The sequence below is a fragment of the Lithobates pipiens genome, unplaced genomic scaffold (genome assembly GCF_037356315.1).
Source record: "Lithobates pipiens isolate NorthernLeopardFrog02 unplaced genomic scaffold, aLitPip1_a1.2 Scaffold_25, whole genome shotgun sequence".
Classification (NCBI taxonomy): domain Eukaryota; kingdom Metazoa; phylum Chordata; class Amphibia; order Anura; family Ranidae; genus Lithobates; species Lithobates pipiens.
Genome location: NW_027507787.1, coordinates 111,169,658 through 111,192,630, shown reverse-complemented (window position 1 = coordinate 111,192,630; position 22,973 = coordinate 111,169,658). Strand labels below are relative to the sequence as shown.

General features: G+C 46.8%; 5 pseudogenes; all 5 read left to right on the top strand.

Annotated features, from left to right (window-relative positions):
- Positions 1 to 16,067: 16,067 nt before the first annotated feature.
- LOC143931745 (5S ribosomal RNA) lies at positions 16,068 to 16,186 on the top strand (annotated as a pseudogene).
- A 272-nt stretch (positions 16,187 to 16,458) lies between these two features.
- On the top strand, positions 16,459 to 16,576 carry LOC143932260 (5S ribosomal RNA; annotated as a pseudogene).
- A 108-nt stretch (positions 16,577 to 16,684) lies between these two features.
- On the top strand, positions 16,685 to 16,803 carry LOC143931598 (5S ribosomal RNA; annotated as a pseudogene).
- Positions 16,804 to 17,354: 551 nt separating this feature from the next.
- Positions 17,355 to 17,473, top strand: LOC143931356 (5S ribosomal RNA; annotated as a pseudogene).
- A 4,450-nt stretch (positions 17,474 to 21,923) lies between these two features.
- On the top strand, positions 21,924 to 22,090 carry LOC143931688 (5S ribosomal RNA; annotated as a pseudogene).
- The last annotated feature ends 883 nt before the right edge of the window (positions 22,091 to 22,973 follow it).

The window sequence follows — 22,973 nt, the reverse complement described above, 5'->3', positions numbered from 1 at the left end:
TATGTGTTCGGTTTTAAAGGCATGAGGTGGCAACCCTATTCCATAGAGAGCCGGTCACAATCTCCTGATATGCAAATTGGCAGTGGGGAAACCCGTTTCCAGTTCACACTAGTGTGAACCCAGTTTTATAGCTGTAAAGGGTGGGCCAACTCAATATTGAACCCTACAGACTAAGACTGGGATGCCATTAAAGTTCATGTGCGTGTAAAGGCAGGTGTCCCAATACTTTTGACAATATAGTATTTATATTATAAGACCTAGAAACAAATCTGGCAGAACATTGTGCTGGGTTATAGGGTTAACCTTAGCAACAGCAACACCGGTAATGAATCAGATACTCACTCACTGATTCAGGGATGTGTTGGAGAAGGTGGATCCTCACATTCAGTTTGTCTAAGGGTACAATGGCTACCTGACATCAAGAAGGTAAGACAATGTTAGATTTGGATCACAAACTGTATTTCCATGTACTATGGCTCATGCCTTTCAATAAAGTCTGCTTACCCTCCATCCAGCCACCACCATGGAACCAAACCAAGCTTTGTATATTATATCAAGTTATACCACTGCAGCATACAGTAAAAGTTCAAAGCTTTGACTTGCAACCTTGTCCCTGTATCACCCTCTCCACTAGGGATGAGCTCAGGCGCGTTCGCATGGTCCAGCTGCAGAGCCCGCCAGGAAGTCGCTGCATCGCTGTGCTAATCACAGCCAATGAGACATTGCCTGATCTCTGCAGCCGCGCATCTGGGCAGTGTCTCACTGCCTGTGATTAGTGCAGCACTGCGCTGACTTCCTGGCAGGCTCTGCACGTGGACCGTGCGAACACGCCTGAGCTCATCCTTACTCTCCACATTGCGTACTCTTTTGCAATTTATGGCCACAAAGTGGCATTCAGAGCTTCCGATCCCATTCAGATTTCAATAACTATCTCTGAAACAGTTGATTTTCCTCTACTGATTACTCATCGATGAAAACCTAAATGAACAGCTTCAGCTCTGGAAGATTTTACCCCCTTCCTGACCAGAGCAATAAAATCTGCGATTTTTATTGTGACTGTGACATTACGGCGGACACAATTTTGACACTTCTTTGGGACCACTGCCATTTATACAGTGATCATTGCTATAAAAATGTACTGATTCCTATGTAAATGAGACTGGCAGGGAAGGGGTTAACCACTAGGGGGCAATGAATGGGTTAAGTGTGTCCTTGGGAGTGATTCTAAATGTGGGGGGGCTACTACTCACATGACAGCAATCACTGCTCCTGATGACAGAGAAATGCCTTGTTTACATAGGCACTTCCCCATTCTGCCACTCTGTGACATGATCGCCGAGAGACTGGTGGACAACGAGTTTGACAGTTCCGCGGGCACAGTCATGCTGTGCACGCTAGCCCAGCCCGTACAGTTAAAGGGGATGTGCAGGTACACCCATTTGCCCACTGCTGCCATTGTGCCGACTAGGGATGAGCCGAACACCCCCCGGTTCGGTTCGCACCAGAACTTTAGAACGGACCCCAAATTCGTATGAACGTTAGAACCCCATTGAAGTCTATGGGACTCGAACGTTCGAAATTAAAAGTGCTAATTTTACCGGCTAATATGCAAGATACTGTCCTAAAAAGGGTTTGGGGACTTGGCTCCTGCCCTAGGGGACATGGGTCAATGCAAAAAAAAGTTTTAAAAACTGCCATTTTGGCGGGAGCACTGATTTTAATGATGATTAAAGTGGAAAAAAAAAAGTGAAATATTCCTTTAAATATGGTGCCTGGGGGGTGTCTGTAGTATGCCTGTGAAGTGCTACGTGTTTCCCGTGTTTAGAACAGTCCCTGCACAAAATGACATTTAACGGAAATAACGTCATTTAAAGCTGCTTGCGGTTTTAATGTTATATCTGGTTCCTGCAATATGGTTGAAAATCATTGAGAAAAATGGCATGGGTAGCCCTCCCTGCCCATTACCAGCCCCTTTGGGTCTTGTACGCATATTAAGGGGAACCCCGTACCCATATTAAAAAAAGGAAATGCGTGTGGCCCCCAGGCCCTATATACTCAGAACAGCAGTATACAGGTGGTGCAAACAAGACAGGGACTGTGTAGGTTTGTTGTGTTAAGTTGAATCTGTTTGTAATTTTCAACTGGTACATTTTTTAAAGTGTAGCTCCAGTCAAAAAAAACATTTTTAAGCTTTTTGGAAAACATAGGGAAGGGTTATCACCCCTGTATAATTTGTTTTGTCGTCCATCTTTTTTCATCTCACTTGCTGTTGTCTCCTTCCGTTTGCAGTAGGAGATGTTTGTAATGCCGCGTACACACGGGCGGACTGTATGGCGTACTTAGTCCGTTGAAACACATTTCAGCGGACAGTCCGCTCGTGTGTGGGCTTCAGCTGACTTTTTCAGCGCGCAGTCCGGTGTACTAAGTATTTCGGATTTCTAGAAATTCTGTCCGTCATACTTTGGTTTCAGCGGTCTTGTAAAACTAGTGTTCGTATTGAAGCTAGCATATTCGTCATGCTGCTAATTTTGTGTTTTTTTTAATATAGCCCATTCTTTTGTTCTTCATAATGCAAGAAAAGTGAAGTAGCTTTGCTGCTTATATTCACACAGAGTTATCACAAATGTTTTTATTCATCCTCATCCTATGATTAATACTCCAATTTGAGAATATATATATATATATATATATATATATATATATATATATATATTTACAAAAAAAATTGTTTACCAAAACAAAACAAAACAAAAAGAAAAATACCAAAAAAAGAGGCACTTGTTGGAATGTGCACTATTAAAAAAAAAAAAAAAAAAAAAAAAAAAAAAGATGTATATATATATATATATATATATATATATATATATATATATATATATAATTTTATAATTTATCTATTACTATATATTTTTTGAACTACTATTGTTAGTTTAAAATTATTTATTTATTTAGCTTTTTTTTTGTGTGTGTAGGGGGGGGGTTAAACTAGATGGACTTGCGTTTTTTTTGTCCAAGCAGACTATGTAAGTAGAGATAGATAGATAGATAGATAGATAGATACCCAAACCAGCATTTTAGCTTACACATGATTGAATGTTCAAAATCAGCAGAGCTTCCCCTCATTTCAAATGTTAGCCTCAAATTTGCAGTGACTGCACTTCCAAGTGCACTTGCAGTGCTTTAAAAATTGCACTTGAAGTTAGCATATTTATATTAACATGAACGTGTGTTTTGTAAATAACCCTCATAGTCTTTTGACATGTACCTGCCTACTCACAAATAAACTCTGTTTTTTTAAGCCAAAAAAAAAAAACAATTTACAATATTTTTGGAATTAATAAATCTTTATTTTTAGTCTGTACAAAACAAAATCAAGAGGCAACACTGGAGACACTTTTGAAGTTTGTGAAGCCTTTTGTCCCCCAGGCACACATCAAGTCAGTGGCCACCAAAATTCAGATCCTGTGTAACATGAAAATATAACATGGTATAACAGAGCACAACATGGTCCTAGAATCCCACAGACCAGGAACAGCAGCAGATGACATCTATGTCCCCAGACTGTGGTACTACAACAGCCTGCGTCTTCTGTCAGAGCAGACTGAAGCCAGGCAGTCACTTCCGACTCTTCCGTCTAGCCTTCCCTCCATGCTTCGCTGGAGGCTGTGCCTCTGGTGGTGGACTTGTGGTAGGAGGAGGAGGAGGAGGAGGAGGAGGAGCAGTAGGGTCTGTGTTGTACAGTCTGGTGGTTGGTGTTAGCTCACCCTTCAGACCCCGCTGAATACTGTCGAAGAAAATCGCTTCGCACAAGTTGCGCTGTCCCTTCTCCATTTCAAGCAACTTGCTGGCCAAATATGTAGCGTAGGCCTCTTCAGGATTGGGGGGGTTTACTCAGCAATTGGCTGGCTTGGCGTATAAGCGCCAATGACTCCTCCTCTGTCTGCGTCATCCTCCTGGGCCTTTTGCTGGCTAGGCGGAGGGGAGGGACCTGACTTTCGGTCCGACTCCTGCTGGGCCCAGCTAGCTCCTGCGTGTGGCTGGTCCCGGCCTCCTCCTCCATACCACTGGTCCCGGCCTCCTCCTGGGTGAGCTCATCCTGTGTAAAAAATAAAGAAATAAATAAATAAAATATGTCTATATTTTGAAATCATCAATCACTGACAATTTTACAGTTCTCACTTGCAAATACATTTGTCTTGAAATACAAAAGGCTATCATTTTGACACCATAATTTTTCCATCAGTTCACCAAGATTTGAGCCACATTTGTGGAAACTACTGTATCCTTATATGTAATTTAATTTGTGATGAAATCCTAGATTTGGAAGCAATTCAAACATTGAACTTTACATCATTAATATTTGAGCAATCCTAACTTTAGAAACTAAAATATACCTGGCTCCAGCTGGGCGCCTCAACTTCGTCCAGCAAGGAAGGGTCTGGATCTTCCTGGGGTGGCTCACCTGAGGTGGAGGGAAGGGTGGAGGGAAGGGTAGACGGAAGAGTGGAAAGTGACTGCCTGGCTTCTGACGTGTCATCCAGAAAACGTAGCCTGTTGTAATACCACAGCCTAGGTACATATATCTGATCTGCTGCTGCTCCTGATGTTTGGGACTCTAGGATCTTGTTGCGCTCCCGCCTATACATGTTACGCAGGCCCTGAATTTTGGAGCTCACAAACTTAAGGTCTGCCTGGGGGAGTCGGGTTTTCACAAACTTCAAAATTGTCCCCAGTGTCTTCCTCCGGCCAGGACGGCTTGAATATAGTGGGTGCTTGGAATCCCACAGGCTCCTGTGCATCTCAAACATATCAATGAATGTTGACAGGAATGCCTCCTCCTTAAAAGGGGTCTTGGAGTGTACTTTTGCATTTTGAGTTCTGAAAAAAAAAAAAAAAAAACATAAATACTAATGTCAGACCAAATGCACACTATTTATATTGTGACAATGTAGGCGAGACACACACTACACCCACCGACACTACCCCCACACACACTACCCCCCACCCCCACCCCCACACTACCACACAAAACACCAACCCCACTCAACCACCAACCCACATTAAAATTAACTAACCATCCACAAGGTAAAATCCCACTATATACATTCCTAACGCAGGCCTAAAACCCTAAAAATAAAAAGATAACCATCTTACCATCGCGTGTATCACTCGCTGCTTCCGTTCGGATAAACGTACGGCCTCGCTGTAACGCTTTATATACAGCGCATGCGTTCAAGCTCTGCCTGCGTCGCCCACGTTGCCTGCCCCTGACGTTCCGTGTGCCCGTATTTCCCCGCCCCTTTTACCCTCGTTCCGCTGTGGGTGATTGAATAGATGAAGATGGCGGACGGATTTTCAGTTAGCAGCACGGAGGAAAGCCCTGAACCCCATGCTTCCGGAGCAAGGAAGAGGTTTAAGGCCACAAACATGGCCTTTGAAGAGATGGTGGAGATGGTGGATATACTGAGAAGGGAGGATTACGATGGGGAAAATGGCCCGTATCCCAAACCCCATATCAGAAAAGATGGCATCATGACGATAGTTGTGAGCACTTTGCAGAGCAAATTTGGGGTCCGAAGAGCCAAAGATCAGCTCCGGAAACGATGGTCCGACATCAAATCCAGGGAGCCGCACCAATACAGGAGAATCAAAAAGGCACTGAAAAAAAGTGAGTACTCTGCGCTTATCGTGACGGTCGGACATAATCGTTCATATAGGTGTATACGATATCTCTGTAAATCTGGCGAACCTGATCGTACGTGTGGTTAATCGTTCGTATAGGTAATGTTGGTAAATCTGGCGAATTTGATCGTTTGTGTGGTTAATCGTTCATGTAATGAGCGAATATGCTCGTTCGTATATGTGGACGTAAATAGCGTGAATTTGTATATGGTGTAAATTTATCTGGTGTTGGATTAGATTTTAATTAGTTATTAATTTTTTTGTATTGTTCATGATAAACTGAATTGTCACACTCAGTTTAGGATATCTTTGTGTACATGTCTTTATAGCTGCAGCTGTTTCATAAATTTATTCAATGTAATGTAGTCTAACTAAAAAAAAAAAGAGATAGATAGATAGATAGATAGATAGATAGATAGATAGATAGATAGATAGATAGATAGGTAGGTAGATAAAATGCTGGTTCAACATCTGGACTGGGAATCATTTAGTGTAGTTTGGGACATCATAGAACATTTTTTGACATAATCACACACAGGTACTCCAGGGGATGATTCGAGTGTGTCCGTCTGTGAAACTTGGACAAAAGATATAAAGTATCGCAGTTTGGTTAAAGGCTAGGTTCACATTGCTGCAATGTACGAGATTGAATGTGATTTGCACCGCACTGCAGTGCAAATCACATGTGATCTCTGTGTGATGCGATTTCAGCCATACATATAGTATGGCTGAATTCGCATCGCATCGCATCCGGCCCAAACTTGTACATGGCCCTTTTTTTAGTCCACAGCAGAATCGGATCCCATGGGTGTTCACACCATGTGGTCCGATTCCTGTCCGAGTTTAAAGATTGCACTGTGATATGACAAATAATTTGGAGGTGTCAATAAAACTTTACACTGACACTCCCAGCAGGTCACATAGGGCAGTGTGAACTGCCTCCGGGAGGCATGCGATGCGTGAAACGACAGTAGATTTGCAGCGTTCGCACATCGCAGCAGTCTGAACACAGCCTAACTAAAAAAATGTAATTTAAATGATGTATTAAACTAGGATCTTGTAACAACCAGCTAATAATTGTACACCACTTCAAACCAATGTTTCATATTCCAATTTCTGAACTCAAATATCACTATGCTTAAAAGTATACCTTTTTTTTTTTGTTTTTTCATTCTCATAGGGGAACAAAGACTCAGACAAGAGGCGGAGCAGCCCAGGACCCCCCGACCTCACCAGCCTGATTGGGCAGTTAGCCCAAGCCCAGTGTCAGAGCTGGAGCAGCCCAGCCCAGTGTCAGAGCTGGAGCAGCCCAGCCCAGGGCTAGATGTGGAGGAGGAAGAGGTGGTGGAGATACGCACCCCACAAAATGAGTGTCTGACAACCCAGCTTAAGGTAAACAATTAATGGCTGTATATTTTAACAAATTTTTTTTATCTACACATGTTTTTAGGTGATGATCTGGTTGTGGAAGGACAAGCCGCAGAGCCATTTTCCTCTGACAGTGCCCAGAGACTGATTGGTCAGATCATGGCCTGGAATGGCAAGATTGAGCAAATGCAGAACAAGATGCAAAACATGCAACGAGAACTGGACACTATGAAGCAGGAAATGAAGAACATGATCAATGTTTTAGGGAGAATCTAAGCCCCTTTTCCCTAAAACGAAAGATCATGTTCTTCATTTCCTTGTAAAAAAGTTTTTAATGTTTTTATAACATTGTTTTTAGAGGCCAAATTTTGAAGATGCACACGGTGTGTCAACATGTGCTATGTGCCATCAGAGGATCGCAATGTACGCATTTTGTGTTTGCAAACCCTTCCTCATTCTAGTATGTGAGAGGAAGGGATTGCACCCACCAAACACGTCCATTGATCACTAATGATGGTAGATAGCACATGTTGACATTACCAATTTTTGGTGTGCATCTTCAAAATTTGGCTTTACCCCTTGTTTTCTGTAAATAGTTAAAAAAAAAATTTTTTTTTTATTATATATATATATATATATATATATATATATATATATATATATGTTTACAAAAAGAATTGTTTACCAAAACAAAAAGAAAAATACCAAAAAAAGAGGCACTTGTTGGAATGTGCACTATTAAAAATTAAAAAAAAAAAAAAGATGTGTGTGTGTGTGTCTACTTCTTTCAATACTCAATACCAGTTTGGGAAGTCATTTTGTGTTTTCTGTCACAAAGGGCCTTATTTACTATTGGCAAAAACCACTTTGCAATACAAATGCACTAGGACAGGAATATGCAATTAGTGGAAATCCAGCTGTTGCAGAACTACAAGTCCCATGAAGCATAGCAAGACTGACAGCCACAAGCATGAGACCCAGAGGCATGATTGACTTGTAGTTTTGCACCAGCTGGAGGTCGGCCAATTGCATATCCCTGAATTAGGAGAATGTAGGAGACAACCACCTTGAAAAGCAAACAAGAACCAAACTTAAAAATTTGATCAGACAATACATATTTAAACAAAAGGAAATCTTTATTGGTCAGCTGGCATTGGAATAGCCCCCCCTACCATTAAAATAGGTGACATACTGGTCACGCACCTCACGTGCTGTTTGGGGGGCTAAGCCAGGATGGGCAGGATCCAGCCCTGTGAGTTCTGGCATTAGTCCGGCCTCAGGCCCAATTGGCTGCAGGTAATGGCTTCCAGAAAGTTTTCTTAAAAAGTTGTGCAAAATGCAGCAGCACAGAATGACATAGTTCAGTTTGTACTCTGCCAAGTTTATTGCTGTCAAAAACAGACGGAACCGGCTGGCCATAATACCAAAGGCATTCTCCACAACCCTTCTTGCTCTGGCCAGCCGGTAATTAAAAACCCTCCTCTCCGGGGTGAGGGTCCTTTGGGGGAAGGGCTTCATCAAATGGTTCATCAGACCGAACGCTTCATCAGCGATAAAAACAAAAGGTAGACCCTCCACATTATCAGCATCTGGTGGCAAGTCCAGGTCACCAGTGATAAGACGGTGGCAGAACTCGGTCTGCCTAAACACTCCTCCGTCAGACATCCGGCCGTTCTTCCCCACATCCACATACAGAAAGTCATATTGTGCTGACACCACCGCCATTAACACCACACTATGGAACCCCTTATAATTCCAATAGTAGGACCCCGAATGGGGTGGGGGCACAATCCGCACATGTTTCCCGTCGATCGCCCCTCCACAGTTGGGAAAGTCCCAACAGGCAGCGAACTGGGAAGCCACAGTCTGCCATTCCTGTGGCGTGGAAGGAAACTGGGGAGTCAAACACAGGAAAAAATAAATAAATAAATAAAATTTGTCATTAAATCAAAACAATTCATAACAAATAAAACTCAAAAACATTTTGGAACAACAGTTAAACAGAAATATTGAAAATGTTTTTCTGCAAAAAAAAAAAAATAGACGGCCCAATTCACAGATTACTCAGCCCTCTGATGGACCAGGGGACATAAGTTAGGTGGGTGAGTGGGGTGGGGGCCTAATTAATGAGTATACAATCCCTGCAACCAATTTGAGTGGGGTGGGGGCCTAATTAATGAGTATACAATCCCTGCAACCAATTTGAGTGGGGTGGGGGCCTAATTAATGAGTATACAATCCCTGCAACCAATTTGAGTGGGGTGGGGGCCTAATTAACGAGTATACAATCCCTGCAACCAATTTGAGTGGGGTGGGGGCCTAATTAACGAGTATACAATCCCTGCAACCAATTTGAGTGGGGTGGGGGCCTAATTAACGAGTATACAATCCCTGCAACCAATTTGAGTGGGGTGGGGGCCTAATTAACGAGTATACAATCCCTGCAACCAATTTGAGTGGGGTGGGGGCCTAATTAATGAGTATACAATCCCTGCAACCAATTTGAGTGGGGTGGGGGCCTAATTAATGAGTATACAATCTATATATCTATATATATATATATATATATCTATATATATATATATATATATATATATATATATATATATATATATACACAAAGGGTGTATACAGTAAAACAGTACAATGGAGCTGACAATATGAATTAGAGAAAAACAGTCTCGGCTGTGGGTGTACAGGGGCCCAGGATTGCATGCTGGGGATGTTAGTGAAAGCAAATATGCACGTGGGACACAAAAAGGTAAAAGCTATAAAAAAAAAAATGACAAAAAAAAAAAAAATACATCAACAAAAACAATTGCATGCATTCATATAAAGGGGACATTCACAGCATATTCCTGTCATGGATATTAAGTCATGATGAAATTAATACAAACATACAATGCATATAATGCAATATTAAAAGAACAAACTTACCTTCATATATTCCTTCTGCAGGACCCGAATAATGGCAGAACAGGTCTCTGGAATAATGATCCCCAGAGCCTGGGGGGAGATGCCTGTTGAGAACTTGAGGTCCTGAAGGCTTCTCCCTGTCGCCAAGTAGCGCAACGTGGCGACGAGCCTCTGCTCCGGAGTGATGGCTTGCCGTATGCAGGTATCCTGCCTGCTGATATAAGGGATCAGCAAAGCCAGCAGATGGTGAAAAACGGGGTCCGTCATCCTGAGATAATTCCTGAAATCATCAGGATTATTCTCACTGATCTCACGGAGTAAAGGCATATGCGAGAATTGGTCGCGCTGGCGCAACCAATTCTTTGTCCATGAACTCCTCCTCACCCTGTTCACCCCAACACCAAGCCCCCATATAGCATGAACTCGTTCCCGAGTACGCCCACTCTCCATGGCTTTGAAACGGTCGGCTGGACAAACAAGCTCAACTGAACGCAGTGAAGAACAGCCAGACCTATGAAGAACGACCTGAAACCCAGAAACGAGCGGAGAGGAAAGCGCCTAACAACAGGTACCAACTGATCCACGCGTACCGAAAGACAGATACAAACCTCACAGGTAGTCTGCGCCGCAGAAAACGGACAAATTAAGCTGAAGTCTGAAAAGCGCGAATCGTCTCTAACCAAACTTCTACTAACGCAAAGTCAGCAGAAGGAGCCCAAAGGGTGCTTTGCTGTGTTTGGACTTCCTATTTCTAGTCCCGTCGTACGTGCTGTACGTCATCGCGCAAGCTTTCGTCGGACTGTTTGGGTATCCGTGTGTGGTCAAGTCCGTTCAGTGGAAAGTATGACGGACTGTCCGTCGGATTGTATGACGGACTAAGTACGCCATACAGTCCGCTCGTGTGTACGTGGCATAAGTTGGATGTTTGAAAGTAGGGGCCTGCCCTATATGCTCTGCAGAAATGGCGGAACAAGGTGTTGGTTTTGCCACAACATTGTAAGCCCTCAAAGTGACTCTTGGTGGGCGCTGGAGCGCCCTGCTGTGAACGATTATATCAAGAATTGTAATTACATGCCATTGTTGAACAGTGGTAGAAAAATTGACCTTTGGTGGTTGTGGTGCTGGTGCCACAACACTATAAGTCCTCACAGTTACTCTGGGTGGGCACAGGAACGGGCCCTCCTGTGAAATATTATATCAAGAATTGTAATTACATGTCCCTTAGGCACTGGTGCTGGTGCCAATACACTGCAACCTCTCCCATATACTCTAGTTTTATTGCCGGAATTAGCCCTGCTGCAAAGCATTGCATCAAAAATTGTAATTAAACGCCCCTGTTGAACAGGGGCAGAAAAATTGGGCTTTAGGCACTGGTGCTGGTGCCACGACACTGCAACCTCTCCCATATACTCTAGTTTTATTGCAGGAATTAGCCCTGCTGCAAAGCATTGCATCAAAAATTGTACTTAAACGCCCCTGTTAAACAGGGGCAGAAAAATTGGGCTGATGGCATCACCCAGAAACAGAAATGTTCTTCCAACATATCATCGGAGGAGGAAGAGGATAGACAATCAACATAACAGGACAGTCACTCAGCATCAGCATAGGCAGTCTTGAAGGGATGTGATATTTCAAAAAAAAATTATTCGGTTACATCAGCTTCAGGTGCTTGGTAGCTGTCGGTGATCCAAGACTGATTCATCTTGATGAAGGTCAGTCGATCAACTGATTCGGTGGACAGGCGCACCCTGTGATCGGTAACAAAGCCACCAGCAGCACTGAAGGTGCGTTCCGAAAGAACGCTGGATGCAAGACAGGCCAGTAGCTCAATTGCATACTGTGCAAGCTGTGGCCAGTGATCCATCCTCAAGACCCAGTAAGCCAGAGGATTTTTGGTGGGAAAGGTGTCCAAGTCTGACCTTGCCCCTAGGTATTCCTGCACCATGTAAATCAGACGCTGGCGATGGTTGCTGGAACCGATCATACCTTGGGGCTGTGGACTAAAAAATTGTCTGAAAGCATCAGTCAGACGGCCACCTTCTCCACCGCTCCTTCTGACCGATGCCTCAGCAACACGTTGTCCAGGACCAGGAGTTTGTAACCTCCCAGTCTCTGGGAACGCGTTGCACAGACCTTTCTGCAAGGCCTCCCGGAGATGTCTCATCCTCTGCTCCCTCTGCGATGGCAAGATAAGGTCGGCAACCTTACTCTTGTACCGTGGATCAAGGAGAGTGGCCAGACAGTAATGGTCCCTCTCCTTGATCCGAAGAATACGAGGATCCTTCCGCAGGCTTTGCAGGATCAGGGAGGCCATGCAGCGTAGGTTAGCTGAGGCATTCAGTCCGGAGTCCTCTGGGTCACTAAGGACAACATGATCCGCAGCTACCTCCTCCCAGCCACGTACAAGTCCACGTGTTTCTTGGGACTGTAAATCATCCCTACAAGACTGCTGCTGCTGCTGCTGATGCTGATGCTGAGTGCCAGCCTCCACCTCCATGCTGACACAATCATCCTCCTCCTCCTCTTCCTCCTCCTCATCCTCTTCCTGTGTGATGGGTGGCACAGCAGGAACACTGTCTGGATAAAGGGGGCCTTGAGAGGCATGGAAGTCCTCCTCTTCCTGCCTCTGTTCTGCCTCAAGTGCCCTGTCCATTATTCCACGCAGCGTATGCTCCAAGAGGTGGACAAGAGGTACAGTGTCACTGATGCATGCACTGTCACTGCGCACCATCCTTGTGGCCTCCTCAAATGGTGACAGGACAGTGCGTGCATCCCTGATAATGCCCCACTGGCGTGGTGAGAAAAATCCGAGCTCCCCTGACCCTGTCCTGGTGCCGTAGTCGCACAGGTACTCATTGATGGCCCTCTGCTGCGTGTGCAGCCGCTGCAGCGTGGCCACCGTTGAGTTCCACCTGGTGTCACATATAAGGCGGTTCTTGGGCAGGTTCAACTCCTTTTGGAGCTCAGCCAACCGAGCACAGGCATTAAATGATCGGCGGAAATGCACACAGACTTTCCTGGCCTGCTTCAGGACATCCTGTAAGCCGGGGTACATGCCCAAGAACCGCTGCACCACCAGTTTAAGGACCTGAGCTACACAGGGCACATGGGTCAGTTGTTCCTGTCGGAGGGCGGAGAGGAGGTTGGTGCCATTGTCGCAAACCACCATTCCTGGCTTAAGCTGGCGTGGCGTCAACCACCTCTCGGCCTGCCCCTGCAGAGCTGACAAAACATCCGCCCCAGTGTGGCTCCTGTCCCCCAAACAAACCAGCGCAAGCACAGCATGGCATCGTTTTGCCTGCGTACTTGCGTAGCCCCTGGAACGCCTATGGAGCACCGCTGGTTCTGAGGACAGAGCACTGGAAGAGGCCATGGAGGAAGAAGAAGAGGAGGGGGTGGAGGAGAGAGGTGTGTCACAACCAATAGTAGCATTTTGGAGGCGTGGTGGCGGAACAACCTCCAACACTACTGCACCTTGTCCTGCATCCTTCCCAGCTGCCAGAAGAGTGACCCAATGGGCCTTGAAAGACAGGTAACGCCCCTGTCCAAGCCTGCTGGACCATGAGTCAGCAGTAATATGCACCTTACCGCTGACCGCCCTGTCCAGCGAGGCAAGGACATTGCCTTCCACATGCCGGTAGAGAGCCGGAATCGCCTTCCGTGAGAAAAAGTGGCGTTTGGGGACCTGCCACTGAGGAACCGCACATTGTACAAACTCACGGAAGGGGGCCGAGTCTACCAACTGAAAAGGCAGCAGTTGAAGTGCTAGAAATTTAGCCAAGCTAGCATTCAACCGCTGGGCATGTGGATGGCTGGGAGTGAACTTCTTTCGCCGGTCCAGCAGCTGGGGCAGGGACATTTGCCTGCTATAATCGGACGTGGGTGTACTGCTAGCAGAGTGCCCGGAAGCACTTGGCTGTGACACACCTAATTCTACACCTTCATTCCTCTCAGAGCAGGTTTCAGAGAGGACTGAAGGTCTAGTGGGGTTGGAGATGCCAGCTGATGAGGAGCAAGGAGAGGGCCGCTTTGTTCTTTGGTGTGGGTCTTTGAGGTACGCTTGCCAACGAGCTGCATGGCAGGTCAACATATGTCTGGTCAAGCATGTGGTGCCCAAGCGGCTGATGTTTTGGCCACGCGAGATACGCTTGAGACATATGTTGCAAATAGCAGCGGTGCGATCTGATGCACTCGTCTCAAAAAAGGCCCACACCAAAGAACTTTTAGCATAACGTGCAGAGGCAGCGCCCTGCACAGGCGGAGCTCTGCGGTGTGATTCAGTCAGTGTGCTGCCCCTAAGCTGGCCCCCGGAGGGCATCCTGCCTCGTTGGACATGTGCCTCCTCCTCCTCCTCCTCTCTCCTACCAGGCACCCACGTGGAGTCAGTGCCCTCATCATCCCCTCCCTCTTCATCGCTGTAGCAAACCTGGCAGTATGCTGCAGCTTGTGGAACATGACTGCCAGATTGCTGTCCTTCTTGAGCATCCCCTCTCTCTGCATTCACACTACTGCCTTCCTCTAGCTGAGTGTCATCATCAGAGGCTACAAAACACTGGGCATCCTCCTGGAGCATGTACCCAACACTGTGCTCAAAGAGTTCAGGAGACTCCTCAGGAGGACGTGGTGGGTCTAGGGAAGGAGTCACTGATGATGACATTGAGAGGAGGGAAGACGATGCCTTGGCAGCTGCTTTGCTAGTACCCTGAGACTGGGTGAGAGAGGATGAGGAGGATGAAGAGGGCTTGGTCATCCACTCTATCAAGTCGTTGGCATGTTACGGCTCAACATGTCCAGCTGCTGAAAAGAAGGACAAGCGTGTCCCATGGCCACGTGCTGATGACAATGCACCGCGTCCACGACCAGCACTGTTGTCTCTAGACACAGAGCCTGCTTGCCCTCTTTTATCGTCTCGCCCCTGTCTGCCTCTCCTTGCTGGCCTTCCAGACATGGTAATGGCCTGAAGGGAGTTGGGTAAAAAAGCAGTTGGGTAGTGTATATTGTGCTAGAGGCACACAACACCCACTAACTCCTGCAGATGCCTTTATTATAGAACACCAGAGATAAAGGGGTATACTGTAATGGAGTCACACAACACCCACTAAGCCCTGCAGATGGCTCTATTAGAGAACAGCAATAAAGGGTAGATACAGGTGTATATTGTGCTGGAGGCACACAACACCCACTAACTCCTGCAGATGCCTTTATTATAGAACACCAGAGATAAAGAGGTATACTGTAATGGAGTCACACAACACCCACTAAGCCCTGCAGATGGCAGATGGCTCAAATAGAGAAGAGCTATGTAGGTGGATATAGCGGTGTGTACTGGGTACAGAGCACGCAGACAGCACGCACAAGCTCCTAACACTACTGACTGCAAGCTCTATTATAAAAGATAGATCACTAGCTATATAGGTGAGGTGAATATAGCGGTGTATACTGTGGTCAGGGCACGCAGACAACAAACACTACAGAAGAGCAAGATCGAAAATCGGCCGATAACGATCGGTGTATACTGTTTTGAAGGTACACAGAACACCCACTAACTGCTGGCGGCCTTATATAGTGTGGGGCATGTACTACACAGCCTGAGCTATGATTGGCCACAGGCATCCTGCCTGTGGCCAATCATGGCTCTCCTCGCCGGTGGTGCTGTGATTGGCCAAGCATGCGGGGGTCACAGTGCATGCTTGGCCAATCATGAGCCAGCAATGCACTGCGCCATCGCAGTGCATTGTGGGCCGTGAGCGCCACACGAATTTGGCGCGAACGGCCTATAACGTTCGGAATTCGCCGAACAGGCGAACAGCCGATGTTCGAGTCGAACACGAAGCTCATCCCTAGTCAAGAGGGTTGAGAGTGGCCAGCAAGATCGACTACGGCCACATCACCCTAAATGCGCCTGACCTGGTCTGATCTTGAATGCTAAGCAGGGTCAGGCCTGGTTAGTACCTGGATGGGAGTCCGACTGGGAATACCAGGTGCCGTAAGCTTTTTTTTTATATGTTTTTGGCGTCATCAACCTGTTTTATTTTTCTGCTTGTTTGTAGAGGTGACCATCTTGGCGTTTGTCAAGAGGGTTGAGAGTGGCTAGCAAGATTGCCTACGCCCACATCACCCTGAATGCACCCGATATCGATTGATCTCGGATACAAAGCAGGGTCGGGCCTGGTTAGTACCTGGATGGGAGACTGCCTGGGAATATCAGGTGCCGAAGGCTTTTGTTTAATATGTTGTTGGCGTCGACGACCTGTTTTATTTTTCTGCTTGTTTGCTAAGAGGTTTGAGAGTGGACAGCAAGATCGCCTACGGCCACATCAGCCTGAATGTGCCTGATCTCATCTGCTAAGCAGAGTCGGGTCTGGTTAGTACATGGATGGGAGACCGCCTGGGAATACCAGGTGCTGTAGGCTTTTTTTTTATATTTCTGCTTGTTTGCTGAGGTGACCATCTTGGCGTTTGTCAAGAAGGTTGAGAGTGGCCAGCAAGATCGCCTACAGCCACATCGCCCTGAATGTGCCCAATCTCATCTGATCTCGGATGCTAAGCAGGGTCGGGCCTGGCTAGTACCTGGATGGGAGACCACCTGGGAATACAGGTGACGTAGGCTTTTTTTTAATATGTTTTTGGCGTCATCAACCTGTTTTAATTTTCTGCTTGTTTGCTGAGGTGACCATCTTGGCGTTTATCAAGAGGGTTGGGAGTGGCCAGCAAGATCGCATACGGTCACATCACCCAGAATGCGCTCAATCTCGTCTGATCTTGAATGCTAAGCAGGATCGCGCCTGGTTAGTGCGTGGATGGGAGACTGCCTGGGAATACCAGGTGCCGTAGGCTTTTTTTTAATATGTTGTTAGCGTCAACGACCTATTTTATTTTTCTGCTTGTTTGCCCAGGTGTCCATTTGGCGTTTGTCAAGTGGGTTGAGAGTGGCCAGCAAGATCGCCTACGGCCACATCACCCTGAATGTTCCCGATCTTTAGTGATCTCGGATGCTTAGAAGGGTCGGGTTGGGTAGAACCTGGATGGGAGACCGCCTGGGAATACCAGGTGCTGTCCGTTTTTTTCAATATGTTGTAGGCGTCAAAGACCTGTTTAATTTTCTGCTTGTTTGCCGAGGTGACCATCTTGGCATTTGTCAAGAGGGTTGAGAGTGGCCAGCAAGATTGCCTATGGCCACATCCCCCTGAATGCTTCCAATCTTGGATGCTAAGCAGGGTCGGGCTTGGTTAGTACCTGGATGCTAGACCGCCTGGGAATACCAGGTGCCGTATGCTTTTTTTTTGTAATATGTTGTTGGCTTCAACGACCTGATTTATGTTTCCGCTTGTTTGCTAAGGTGACCCTCTTGCCGTTTGTCAAGAGGGTTGAGAGTGGCCAGCAAGATAGCCTATGGCTACATAGCCCTGAATGCGCCCAATCTCGTCTGATCTTGGATGCTAAGCAGGGTCGGGCCTGGTTAGTACCTGGATGGGAGACCGCCTGGGGATACCAGGTGCCGTAGGCTTTTTTTTTTTAAATATGTTGTTGGCGTCAACAACCGGTTTTATTTTTCTGCTTGTTTGCCAGGGTGACCATCTTGGCGTTTGTCAAGAGGGTTGAGAGTGGCCAGCAAGATTGCCTAAGGCCATTTCACCCTGAATGCGCCCTATCTCGGCTGATCTCAGATGCTAAGCAGGGTCGGGCCTCCCCTGGATGGGAGACAACCTGGGAAATACCAGGTGCCGTAGGCTTTTTTTTAATATGTTGACGTCGACAACCGATTTTATTTTTCTGCTTGTTTGCCGAGGTGACCATCTTGGCGTTTGTCAAGAGGATTGAGAGTGGCCAGCAAAGTCCCCTATGGCCACATCACCCTGAATGTTCCTGATCTAGTCTGATCGTGGATGCTAAGCAGGGTCCTTCCTGGTTAGTACCTGGATGGGAGACCCCCTGGGAATACCAGGTGCCATAGTCTTTTTTTAATATGTTGTTAGCGTCAACGACCTATTTTATTTTTCTGCTTGTTTGCCCAGGTGTCCATTTGGCGTTTGTCAAGTGGGTTGAGAGTGGCCAGCAAGATCGCCTACGGCCACATCACCCCGAATGTTCCCGATCTTTAGTGATCTCGGATGCTTAGAAGGGTCGGGGTTGGTTAGAACCTGGATGGGAGACCGCCTGAGAATACCAGGTGCCGTCCGTTTTTTTCAATATGTTGTAGGCGTCAAAGACCTGTTTTATTTTTCTGCTTCTTTGCTGAGGTGACCATCTTGGCATTTGTCAAGAGGGTAGAGAGTGGCCAGCAAGATCACCTACGGTCACATCACCCTGAATTCGCCCAATCTCGTCTGATCTTGGATGCTAAGCAGGCTCGGGCCTGGTTAGTACCTGGATGGGAGATCGCAGTAGGCTTTTTTTCAATAAGTTGGTGGCGTCGATGACCTGTTTTATTTTTTTGCTTGTTTCCCGAGGTGACCATCTTGGCGCTTGTCAAGAGGGTTGAGAGTTGCCAACAAGATCGCCTAAGGCCACATCACCCTAAACACCCTCTAGTGTGAGAGTAGAAAAAAAGCATATTTCTGGCCAGGAATAACCTGAATCATTAAATTGGGTCTGGGTTACTAGAGGCCAGGGCTGGATGACTCCGCTTGGCAGCTCTGTGGTGCCTCCCCATGGTGTCTAGAAGGTTGAAGAATCTTCTAGAACTAGAAGGTAGGGGTTAGGAAGGGCTGACATGAATGTTTATGGGGTCCCCAGAAGTGGGTTGGCAAAGGACTGAGACAACCCCATAAATAGACATGGGCCATACCAGCAAGGGAGTTGGGTGGAAGATGGAGAGGCAGTGCTGAGGAGAGGCTGTTGGTGGCCCTTGATGAAACCCCTACTGGGAAGGGGTGGTAGCTCAGGCCAGGGGCTCAGGAAAGCTGGCTTAGAAGGATCCTGACTCAGAAGGCAGTGAAAGAATCCATGCCGGAGAGGCAGAGGGAAGGAGCAAGGAGAGACAGTGAGTAGATCAGTGCGGTGCAGGGATGGACAAGGTGAGAGCCTGCCATCTGCAGCAGGCCTCTCTGGAAGACCGCATAGTGCGAAGTCTTCATCTATCCTTGCTCTAGGATAGTGATGGTGAACATTGGCACCCCAGATGTTTTGGAACTACATTTCCCGTGATGCTCATGCACTCTGCAGTGTAGTTGAGCATCATGGGAAATTTAGTTCCAAAAATCTGGGGTGCCAAGGTTTCCCTTGTTTCCCAAGGTGACCATCTTGGCGTTTGTCAAGAGGGCTGAGGCTGCCCAAAAAGATTGCCTATGGGCACATAACCCTGAAAGCGTCTCATCTCAAAGGCTAGGCAGGGTCGGGCCTGGTTAGTACCTGGGTGGGAGACCGCCTGGGAATACCCAGTGCCACAGGCTTCTTTTTTTTTTGGGGCGTTGACTTGTTTTTTTTTCTCTTGTTTCCCAAGGTGACCATCTGTCAAGAGGGTTGAGGGTGCCCAAAGAGATTGCCTATGGCCACATCACCCTGAAAGCAACCGATCTCGTCTGATCTCTGAGCCTAAGCAGGGTCGAGCCTGGTTAGTACCTGTATGGGACACCATAGGCTTCTTTTTTTTTGGGGCATTGACCTGTTTTTTTTTCCCTTTTTCCCCAAGGTGACCATCTTGGCGTTTGTCAAGAGGGTTGCCAAAGTGATTGCCTATTTCCACATCACCCTGAAAGCGTCTAATCTTGGAGGCTAAGCAGGGTCAGGTCTGTTTACTACCTGAATGGGAGACCGCCTGGGAATACCAGGTGCCGTAGATTTCCCAAGGTGACCATCTTAGTGTTTATCAAGAGAGTTGAGGATGGCCAAAAAGATTACCTATGGCCACATCATCCTGAAAGCGCCAGATCTCAGAGGCTAGGTAGGGTCGGGCCTCGTTAGTACCTGGATGGGAGAACGCCTGGGAATACCAAGTGCCGTAGGCTTCTATTTTTAATTTTTTTTGCCGTTGACTTGTTTTTTTCCCTTGTTTCCCAAGGTGACCATCTTGGCGTTTGTCAAGAGGGTTGAGGGTGCCCAAAGAGATTGCCTACAGCCACATCCCCTTGAAAGCGCCTGATGTCATCTGATGTTGGAGACTAAGCAGGGTCGGACCTGCTTAGTACCTGGATGGGAGACTGTCTGGGAATACCCAGTGCTACAGGCTTCTTTTTTTTTTCATTTTTTTGGCGACTTGTTTTTTCCCTTGTCTCTCAAGGTGACCATCTTGGCATTTGTCAGGAGTGTTGAGCGTGCATAAAGAGATTGCCTACAGCCACATCACCCTGAAAGCAACAAATCTCATCTTATCTCGGAGGCTAAGCAGCGTCGGGCCTGATTCGTACCTGGATGGGAGACCGCCTGGGTTTACCAGGTGCCGTACATTTATTTTTGCCGTTGACCTTTTTTTTCCCCTTGTTTTCCAAGGTGACGATCTTGGTGTTTATCAAGAGTGTTGAGGGTGCCCAAAGCAATTGCCTATGGCCACGTCAACCTGAAAGCGCCCCATCTCATCGCATCTCTGAGGCTAAGCAGGGACGGGCCTGGTTAGTACATAGATGGGAGACCGCCTGGGAATACCAGGTGCTGTAGGTTTATTTTTTTCCTTTTCTTTTTGGCGTTGACTTGTTTTTTTCTCTTTTTTCCCATGGAGACATTTTGGCATTTGTCAAGAGGGTTGAAGGTGCCCAAAGAGATTGCCTACGGTCATATCACCCTGAAAGCGCACCATGTCATCTGATCTCGGAGACTAAGCAGTGGTAGTCCTGGTTAGTACTTGGATGGGAGACGGCCTGGGAATACCAGGTGCTCTAGGCGTCTTTTTTTTTTTTTTGCCGTTGACTTGTTTTTACTTTGTTTACCATGGTGGCAATATTGGCGTTTGTCAAGAGGGTTGAAGGTGCCCAAAGAGATTGTCTATGGACTCATCACCCTGAAAGCGTCTGATCTCAGAGGCTAAGCAGATTCAGGCCTTGTTAGTACCTGGATGGCAGACCGCCTGGGAATACCAGGTGCCATAGGCTTGTTTTTTGTTTTGTTTTTTGGCGTTGGCTTGTTTTTTTCCCTCGTTTCCCCAAGGTGACCATCTTGGCGTTTGTCAAGAGGTTGAGGGTGCCCAAAGAGATAGCCTACGGCTACATCACCCTGAAAGATCCTGATCTCGGAGGCAAAGGAGCGTGGGTCCTCGTTAGTATCTGGATGATAGACCGCGTGGGAATCTCAGCTGCCGTAGGCTTATTTTTTTTTGGCATTGACTTGTTTTTTTCCCTTGTTTCTCAAGGTGACCATCTTGGTGTTTGTCAAAGAGGGTTGAGGATGCCCAAGAGCTTGCCTATGGCCATATCACCATAAAAGTGCCCAATTTCATCTGATCTACCTGGATGGGAGACTACCTTGGAATACAAGGTGCTGTAGGTTTCTTTTTTTTTGTTTTTTTGTTTTTTGTTTTGTGGAGTTGACTTGTTTTTTCCCTTGTTTCCCAAGGTGAATCTTGGTCTTTGTCAAGGGGGTTGAGGGTGTCCAAAAAGATTGGTTACAGCCACATCTCCTTGAAAGAGCCCCATCTTGTCTCACCTTGGAGGCTAAGCAGGGGCTGAGCCTGGTTAATAGCTGGATGGCAGACCGCCTGGGAATACCAGGCCCCTGGGCTTCTTTTTTTTTTCATTTACTTGTTTTTTTCCCTTGTTTCCCAAGGTGATTATCTTGGTGTTTGTCAAGATGGTTGAGGGCGTCCAAAGAAATTGCCAATGGCCACATCACCCTGAAAGGGACCAATCTCGTCTAATCTCTGAGGCTAAGCAGGGTCAGGCCTGGTTAGTACCTGAGTGGGAGACCGCCTGGGAATACAAGGTGCCGTAATTTTTTATTTTTTTGCCGTTGACTTGTTTTTTTCCCTTGTTTCTCAAGGTGACCATCTTGGCTTTTGTCAAAGAGGGTTGGGGATACCCAAAGAGATTGCCTATGGCCATATCACCGTGAAAGCGCCCGATCTCGTCTGATCTCGGAGGCTAAGCAGGGTTTGTCAAGAGGGATGAGGGTGCCCAAAAAGATTGCCTATGGGCAGGGTCGGGCCTGGTTAGTACATGGATGGGAGACCGCCTGGGAATACAAGGTGCTGTAGGCTTCCTTTTTTTTGGAGGGGGGGGGGCATTGACTTATTTTTTTCCCCTGTTTCCCAAGGTGATTATCTTGGCGTTTGTCAAGATGGTTGAGGACACCCAAAGAGATTTCCTATGGCCACATCACCTTGAAAGCGACCAATCTCGTCTAATCTCGGAGTCTAAGCAGGCTCAGGCCTGGTTAGTATTTGGATGGGAGACTGCCTGGGAATACCAGGTAGCATAGGCTTCTTTTTTATTTTTTTGCCGTTTTATTTTCCCTTGTTTTCCATGGTGACTATCTTGGCATTTGTGAAGGAGGTTTAGGGTGCATAAAGAGATTGCCTACAGCCACATCACCCTGAAAGCAACAAATCTCGTCTTATCTCGGAGGCTAAGCAGCGTCTGGCCTGATTCGTACCTGGATGGGAGACCACCTGGGTTTACCAGGTGCTGTACATTTTTTTTTGGCGTTGATCTTTTTTTTGTGTTTCAATAGATACACAGAGAAAGAAATACAGTAGGGCAAGACTCCCCCGTGAAGTCGGATACATCACGCTGGTAAAGAACAATTGTTGCAATATAGAAGACAAAAGGATAACCCAAACTAGACTGAGGTTAATAGCGTGTGGTTACTGCAGTATAATCAAGAAAAGGGGCAAGGGGCCCCTCCAACTCGTGGGGACCCGGAGACCCTTCGTTATTACCATCCTGGGGCTGGGATTGACCCAGGGAAGAACGCCCCGCCGCCCCAAATGGGAGCACACTGCGACTGGGCAACTCCCCCCAGCCCCCCAACCCCCCAGCAAGAGGGTTGGTTCAGCTACCTATGCTGTTCATGAATTTGAAATATAACAGGTGAAAACTAGGAAGCATGCATCTGGGTGCAGACCAGGTGTTATGCACACG